The sequence below is a fragment of the Sinocyclocheilus grahami genome, unplaced genomic scaffold (genome assembly GCF_001515645.1).
Source record: "Sinocyclocheilus grahami isolate Dianchi unplaced genomic scaffold, SAMN03320097.WGS_v1.1 scaffold588.1, whole genome shotgun sequence".
NCBI lineage: Eukaryota > Metazoa > Chordata > Actinopteri > Cypriniformes > Cyprinidae > Sinocyclocheilus > Sinocyclocheilus grahami.
In genome coordinates, this window is record NW_015505767.1 from 1,158,558 (window position 1) to 1,167,123 (window position 8,566).

The 8,566-nt window shown below is 36.6% G+C and overlaps 1 protein-coding gene across 1 annotated transcript in view; it reads left to right on the forward strand.

The window, feature by feature from the left end:
* Positions 1-620: 620 nt before the first annotated feature.
* The window catches only part of LOC107557078 (cationic amino acid transporter 3-like), a 16,926-nt gene continuing 8,980 nt past the window's right edge, over positions 621-8,566 (forward strand). Inside the window, exon 1 of the mRNA XM_016240396.1 lies at positions 621-730. The gene's annotated coding sequence lies outside the window, so the exon portion shown is untranslated. The remainder of the gene's footprint in view (positions 731-8,566) is intronic.

The window sequence follows — 8,566 nt, forward strand, 5'->3', positions numbered from 1 at the left end:
TAGTTTACACAGTCTATAAATATTCAACTTTAAAATCAGATTAGACTAAGCTTTATTGAATCTAATTGAATTGAATGTAAAATATATATATATTTTAAAAACTATATATTTCACAGTATTTGAGTATTTATACATGAAAATATATAGCTATCTTTTCAATTTTAGGATGGAGTCCCTCACAAAGATTGAAAACCCCTGAACTAGAGTCTTTTAGTCCATTATAAGACACTGAGAAAACTTGTTTTGTACAGTTTTTGCATTAAAGTTACGGATAAGTTCTCCACTTCCTCTTGCATTATCAGCTTAATTACTTTTCATCAATAGTTGATTGAATGTGGAAATCTTTTACCCATGCTTAAACTTAAAAGTAACAACACCTCTGCGATTTGTACACCTCTGGCTGTTCTTTATTTGCCAGTTGTATTTGTTGAGATGGTTTTGCGCAGTGGTCGATATGAAAATGAATCATTTACTAAAATACTATACTATAGACTTTTCACGTTGAAACAGGACCTCTTTCTCTCCATCCTTCTGTTGAACGGAAACGCCCTCAAAGCTGATTGGTTTACATCAAGAGGACGGGTGCGTCCCGGTCTGTTTATACTACGTCATCCAGCGCTTCAGCGTCAAAACGTAGACGCGCGAGCCGATGCTGAAAACTCGCACGCAGGCTGACAAGGTAAACACAGCTGACTCAAGGTATCGGCATCTTCACATCAGAAACCAAGAGGTAACTTTTCAACATTATTATACTTTTATTATTATTGTTGTTGTTGTTGCGATAACTCATAAGCTCGGACTCCGAGCTGCAGCCTGGGTCCATAGCGTCCATACAGTAAATGATGCAATCGAACTCGTGCATGTAATCATCTTGTCAAATTAACTTAACTTACATCCACGACATTAACTATATTACATAAAACAATATTGTGAGGCATCCATTAGCCGTGCAATGATAAAATAACATTTTAAACGTACGTGCATTAGATTAGTGCACTCTTTTCTATTGTCCTCTGTTATCAACACACGGTTTTTCTGTTTAACACTAAAGTTTGACACAATCTGTATTGTATAAAGCGCTATATCTATCAAGAAACTATAAATATACATGCATCAGTTCTGAATAAATTAATTACGGAATAAACTGAGATTTCATCCAACGAAATATAATGAAATACACGTTATTATGCTTACAGACTACTGTTGCAAATATTCGTCTACCCTCTGAATTTTATTGATCTTAATTTGTTATATCTCTAATATCGCTCAATGATTTCGATCACAATTATCCGTCTCTTATTGTTATTTTGGAGGATTATTTATCAGTGAAATAAATCATGCGTGTCCTTGCGAGCCAGAGAGAACGAACACCGGTAATGAAATAACGTTACAATTCAAGTGTCTGTTTAAATTTTTCACATCCCTCGTTTTTGTTCTTTACATTTGATGTATCGTATATTTGAGATATTCGCACAACGTGGCGGTTTTAGCTCTAGGCGCGTTTCATCCATTGACGCAGCTTCCCGCTCATCGGACACGGTTTGGACATTATGCCCCGGAAGTTGTATCTGTTGTAACCGTTGCATCAGACCAGAACTGATTGGTGCCAGTTCAGACCGGATCTCACGCCTTTTTTTCTCTCTCTTTTTTTTTTATTACAAAACTTGTAGAAACATGAATATATTCTAATAAAAAGCAATTATAAAAATAAAAACAGAAAACAAATATTCTGTATTTGCATGTCAAATGAATTATTATCCATACATAAAAGTCCAACATCCCTGTTTGAATATTACATCAGAGGGGTTCCTGATTCATTCTGTGACTGTTTACCCCTGCTGGAAAAACAAAAATCCGTCTAAAGATAATTTGCAGTGTTTTGGAACATGGTAGTTGGTTTCTTGCACGTTTAATTGGCATCAGACCAGTCGTATTCACCAACGCTGTTTTTAGTACAGCCCAACCAGTTTAAATGTTTTTGATAACTAACATGCAGAACTGGTTATTAACAGAAAACATATTATGTATAAAATCATTTATATAATCATAATGTCATTACTATATATTCGCCACTTGAGAATTAATGATTGAAAAGGAAGTATGCAAATAGATTCTTTTTAAAGGGGTCATATGATGCGATTAAAATTTTTCCTTTCTCTTTGGAGTGTTACAAGCTCTTGGTGCGTAAAGAAGATCTGTAAAGTTGCAAAGACTAAAGTCTCAAATCCAAAGAGATATTTTTTTATAAAGAGTTAACCACGCCTACCTAAAACGGCTCGTTCTAACAGGCCGACATATCTATGTCACTATGTGGGAAGATTTGCATAACGCCGCCCAAATGTTCACGCAAAGAAAGAAGGCGTAACTTTTATTCTCGCTGTAGTATTGTTGCTGCCGCCATGTCGTGAAGGCGCTGTGTGTTTCGTTGTGAAAGCGAAACTACTTTGTTCGGTCTTCCAAAAAGAGGACGATATCCGCTTCGTCATGCCTGCAGCTGATCTGTGTTGATCGCTGAGGGAATACATCAACTTAGTGCTGTGGATCGCTGGATCGGCTTTCATTGTGGACGAAGCGGAGTCCAGCCTGGGGTCGTCACATGTGCTTGCCGCTCCTTCGTCGAATCTGCCGGCTGTGCCATTTTCAACCCCGCCGCCTCTGCTCACTCTGGCCCGGCGAGCACTCAGAGCACGCTAAAAATGATGAGAACAAATCATCAAAATAATGTTCTTTTTAGCAACGTCATATGACCCCTTTAATCAATTATTTAACTATAATATCAATACATTATTATTGAATAAATTAAATCAGAGCTTTATAGGATAGGATACTTTTCCTGTGAACACCATTGTCTCCAACTTAATGGCATTTGGGTGCTGTTCTTTAAAGAACCAACCACCATCAGTAGTCCTGATATTAAAGAATTATAAACCGTTACGTAGATAAGTGGTAAAAACATTGGTGAAACAGATTTTCAATCTCAACCTTTTCATATTTTCCAATCTCCGATTAAGGGGAAAACAGCAGTAGACAGTACTGTTGGCTTGCTGCACAAGAACTTTTACATTTAGCTCTCTTTACTTGTTATTACTTGTTATGCAATTGTATTGGTTGAACAAATTTGCAAGCATCAGTTAATTGCATTACATCCATAATACAAACCAATTCTAGCTGATTTATTGCAGTGAATCCCTCAAGTTTGTTCAGTTTGAAGGATCTCTGGCTGGTATTTTGCACAATCTGTGGAGCCCTGTTAAGGGAGCTGTGTGATGGCATTAAGCCAGCTATCTGAGAGGTTGCCAGGTTCATTCACAGCAGTATGTGCCACCCTGAGGCCTGAATGAGTCCGTTTCATAACCATGAACACTTGAGTTCTTGAAGAATGAAGCTGTCATGCTGGTTTCTGCTTGTAATATGGCACCTGTGGCCAGTGGAGCCTGTGGATCGCTAAACAGTTTTGTAGTATCTCCTTCTCTGTGCCATTTCTTGTTGGGTCATTCCGTGTCAACTCAACCAGAGGTCCCCGGCTCAAATTTTTGATTTTGCTAATATTTTTTCTGAAGAAAGATAAACATGTATAGTGATGAAAGACAAAATATTAAATGTCATGGATGAATTTTTACTGAGTAATCCACTAGAGGGAGGTCAAAATGGCAGTTTTCACCTGAGATCGGTAGATCTGTTAGTAAAATCTGTTGACTTTTGTTGATTATATGCCAATGGTGACCGGTCAAAAATGGGGAAAGAGCACTTTTCAAGTTTTTTCTCCGAAGTTTGCATGCCTGTAACTCAAGAAGTATTAGCCTAAAGATATCTTAATGCCCTTTTAGATATTAGGATTTAACAAACTTTCCTTTTGGCATCTTCATCTTAAAGGCCCTGTATGGTTCGGTTCCAGAGATATTGGAATTGGGAATGATTGTTCCTGGCAAATCCTGTCATGGGGTGTAACTGTAATAAGACTGAATAAGCATTTAATGTCTCTCAAGGGGTCAAACGTCACAAATGGTTTAATTACAGTATGTAATCACCCAATTTCATAGTTTCAGGGGAATTGTACTTAATAAACTTTGAATAGGGGGTTTGTGGTGTTTGTTTTGAAATTTCAGAGGTTTGACTAACACATTTACTGAGTTGCAACGGAACTAAATCCGTTCTGCAGAAAAGCGAATCAAAACAAAAACAACTCCTAATGTCAATGAATGGAGTTCTCGCTCTCCTGTTAAGAAGGTTAACCGGTTGGCGGATCTTTATGTAAGCCTCTTAGAATCCATTGAGGTATTTATTTTGAGAAAAGCCCAGCGAGTCACATCTAAACACTAACATCTCACACTCATGTATGGGTTACTCGAACCTTTAATAGACATGATGAGTGCTGTAAGAGTATAGATGCTGTAGCCCATGTGTCTGTACTTCAATGTTCCTTCACGTCTAAGCCTGTGACCAACATTGTTGCTACTAGCCTGCACTTAATAAGTGGGCCTAGTGTTCAAACTTAATAAGTGGGTCAATGACATTACACTTTTTTATCCTAACTATTAATTTATTTAAAATACATAATTATGTGAATTCAAAAAGTGTGTGTGTATATATATATATATTAGTTTTATGTCAGGCTAAAGAAACAAGACAAAATAAAAAAATAAATTCCTGAAAAGAAAGCTTCATCTGGCATGATTGTATTTATTTTTTAGAAGAATTAAAAAATTTTAACAAGTCTTATTAAAATTTGAAAAGCTTTTATCTGTCAAATCATTGTCATAAGGTGCAACATAATAGTATTTATAAATGAAAAATTCATGAAAATCCATGTATGTATTTATTTATATATAATTAAAGATTTTAATTTCACAACGTAAACAACAACAAAACGTCTAAAAGTATAAGTAATATAAAAGTATAATAAAGAAAATTGAAAGTATAAAAATACAAGCTAATTAAATATTGATAAATACTATAATCATAGATAAATAATACTAAAACAACAGTGGTAATGCAAATATATAGATTTTTACTTGGTTACACCACATGACATTGTTTCAGTGTTTCTTGAAAATGGAATAAAGGTTTTGTAAAACAACACAAATACAAGAACTTGCCACATGAGTGTGAAAATATATATTTGAAATATTATACTACATTAACCCAAGTCAAGTGTGGAGTTACAATAAAATGTGTAGGTTTCGTTGATGTGCCAGTTTCCACAGGATAAAAGACGTCATGGCATTCATGAATTTCTCATGGCCAGATCAAAAGCCTTACAGATTTAATTTCGCCTACGTGTCACCCAGCCATCCTCGTGGAGACCACAAGAAAAAGATTAGTGCTGCCGCCCTCACTGTAGCCTATCATAGATGTGTGAACTGTACAGCCCAAAAAGAATCTCATGGTAGGGAACATTTTCAAGGCAACTGATATGGGTGCACTCTATAACCCCCACAATAGGTCAAGGCTCCAACCTGGTACAAAGGAAGACGTAATTCCGGACTTTCTCAACTGCTAGATATACCAGTGCCACATTTAATATGTTGTATATGCGTATTCATTTCACCATAACAAAAAGCGCAGAGTAGTGAAAGAAAGCAGCTATTGTATGCGTTGTGTAAGACCACAACAGTGGCTTAAAGTTCTGAGCTCTTGCCCGGACTGAGCGCGATTCAAACCGCTAAGAATCTTGCCAGTTGCTGTGCCAAGTGAAACAAACCACCTTACAGATAAAAAAGAGTCTATTTCAGCCCCTCCATTGTACAGTGAAATACAGGGATGTTTTTGTTTCCCCCCCTCCTCTGTCCTCTTTGTCAAACCTGACTTTGATCTGGGACATGGGGTTCTTTGCGAGCACTTCCACAACTTTCATGAAGCCATTTTTAGCAGTTACATTGTTCTAGTTTTGTTGTTTTTGTGACCGGTTTTATTCACAAGTGTTAAATAATTGATCTCCGTCATGGGACAAGAAGTTGAATCGTCACGGCGGTTTGTGCGAAATGTAAGGAGATAGAATTGACACAGTGCTCCGTGTTCCAACTGTCTTCACTGTCGTTGTTGTCGGTGTTTGTGCGGTTTTAATAACTGTTGCTGCAACTCAGGTTTCAGGCGTGTCCTCATTTGCGCGTGTTTCCAAATCTTTTTTGTTTGGCATCGCTGTGAACGTCACCAGTAAGAATGATGACCTGGTGAAGGACTGCATGAAACATCAACATCAGTGTACTACTGCTTGCTCAGACATAAACATGACCATGTAACCTGATGAGCTTGCAGGAGTGCTTTGGAATCAGAGCGCTCCGATAAGGAGTCAAGCGGGTCAATTACGATACTGAAAGGTTCACACAGAACAATGTGGAGCTTGTTAGTAAAGCGCAACAGTCAGTATGTTGTCATACGCAATTATAGTTGAGCTACAACAAGTTTTTGTGGAGTCGAGGTGGAGCTGAAGTCTAAATATACCTGAGAGAATGCGTTAATGAACATTTTGATGGGGGTTTTTCCCTCCAGACTGTTATGATTTCGGACTAAAGCATTGAAAATTATATTTTAATAATTTTTTAATATGAAATCAGACCGTTAAGTCGCAGTCACATTAGCACATTTTTGGCAAAATTTTGTTGTCACAGTGAATTCATGAGACCAACTGTTGCAAAATCTTCGGATTCCAGTTTAAAATGACTAGATTTTTTTGCATTAATTTCCTCCATAGGAATTCACTGCTGAGCACTTATGTCATGGCTCTTGTTTCTGTGGCAAAATGGACTTGTCTAATTGGTAGATCTAAAGCCATTTCAGGATTGTGGGTAGTGTAGTTTAAAAAAAAGAATAAATACATTTGAATTCACCCTGCTTTATGGTTTCTATGGAAGCTTTTATCATTGCATTAAAACCTCAGATCTCATTGTAGGTCTGTCTTAACAAGTTTATTCATTACCATTCAAAAGTTTGGGGTCAGTAATTAAAAAAAAAAAAAATTATTCAGCAAGTCGCATTAAAGTAACAGTAAAGACAATTTATAATATTACAAAATATTTCTATTTAAAATAAATGCTGCTCTTTTGAACTATTTGCCACATAATCCTGATAAAAATGTAATGTATGTAAATGTAAAAATGTTAAACAGCACAAGTTTTCAGACATTGATAATAAGAAATGTTTCTGAATTTAATATAGTTTAATAAGTTTATACTTTTAATATAGTTTATAATATAAAGTTTATACTTTAATTTTTTTGATTAAATAACCGCTAAGAATCTTGCCAGTTGCTGTGCCAAGTGAAACAAACCACCTTACAGATAAAAAAGAGTCTATTTCAGCCCCTCCATTGTACAGTGAAATACAGGGATGTTTTTGTTTCCCCCCCTCCTCTGTCCTCTTTGTCAAACCTGACTTTGATCTGGGACATGGGGTTCTTTGCGAGCACTTCCACAACTTTCATGAAGCCATTTTTAGCAGTTACATTGTTCTAGTTTTGTTGTTTTTGTGACCGGTTTTATTCACAAGTGTTAAATAATTGATCTCCGTCATGGGACAAGAAGTTGAATCGTCACGGCGGTTTGTGCGAAATGTAAGGAGATAGAATTGACACAGTGCTCCGTGTTCCAACTGTCTTCACTGTCGTTGTTGTCGGTGTTTGTGCGGTTTTAATAACTGTTGCTGCAACTCAGGTTTCAGGCGTGTCCTCATTTGCGCGTGTTTCCAAATCTTTTTTGTTTGGCATCGCTGTGAACGTCACCAGTAAGAATGATGACCTGGTGAAGGACTGCATGAAACATCAACATCAGTGTACTACTGCTTGCTCCGACATAAACATGACCATGTAACCTGATGAGCTTGCAGGAGTGCTTTGGAATCAGAGCGCTCCGATAAGGAGTCAAGCGGGTCAATTACGATACTGAAAGGTTCACACAGAACAATGTGGAGCTTGTTAGTAAAGCGCAACAGTCAGTATGTTGTCATACGCAATTATAGTTGAGCTACAACAAGTTTTTGTGGAGTCGAGGTGGAGCTGAAGTCTAAATATACCTGAGAGAATGCGTTAATGAACATTTTGATGGGGTTTTTCCCTCCAGACTGTTATGATTTCGGACTAAAGCATTGAAAATTATATTTTAATAATTTTTTTATATGAAATCAGACCGTTAAGTCGCAGTCACATTAGCACATTTTTGGCAAAATTTTGTTGTCACAGTGAATTCATGAGACCAACTGTTGCAAAATCTTCGGATTCCAGTTTAAAATGACTAGATTTTTTTGCATTAATATCCTCCATAGGAATTCACTGCTGAGCACTTATGTCATGGCTCTTGTTTCTGTGGCAAAATGGACTTGTCTAATTGGTAGATCTAAAGCCATTTCAGGATTGTGGGTAGTGTAGTTTAAAAAAAATAATAAATACATTTGAATTCACCCTGCTTTATGGTTTCTATGGAAGCTTTTATCATTGCATTAAAACCTCAGATCTCATTGTAGGCCTGTCTTAATAAGTTTATTCATTACCATTCAAAAGTTTGGGGTCAGTAATTAAAAAAAAAAAAATTTATTCAGCAAGTCGCATTAAAGTAACAGTAAAGACAATTTATAA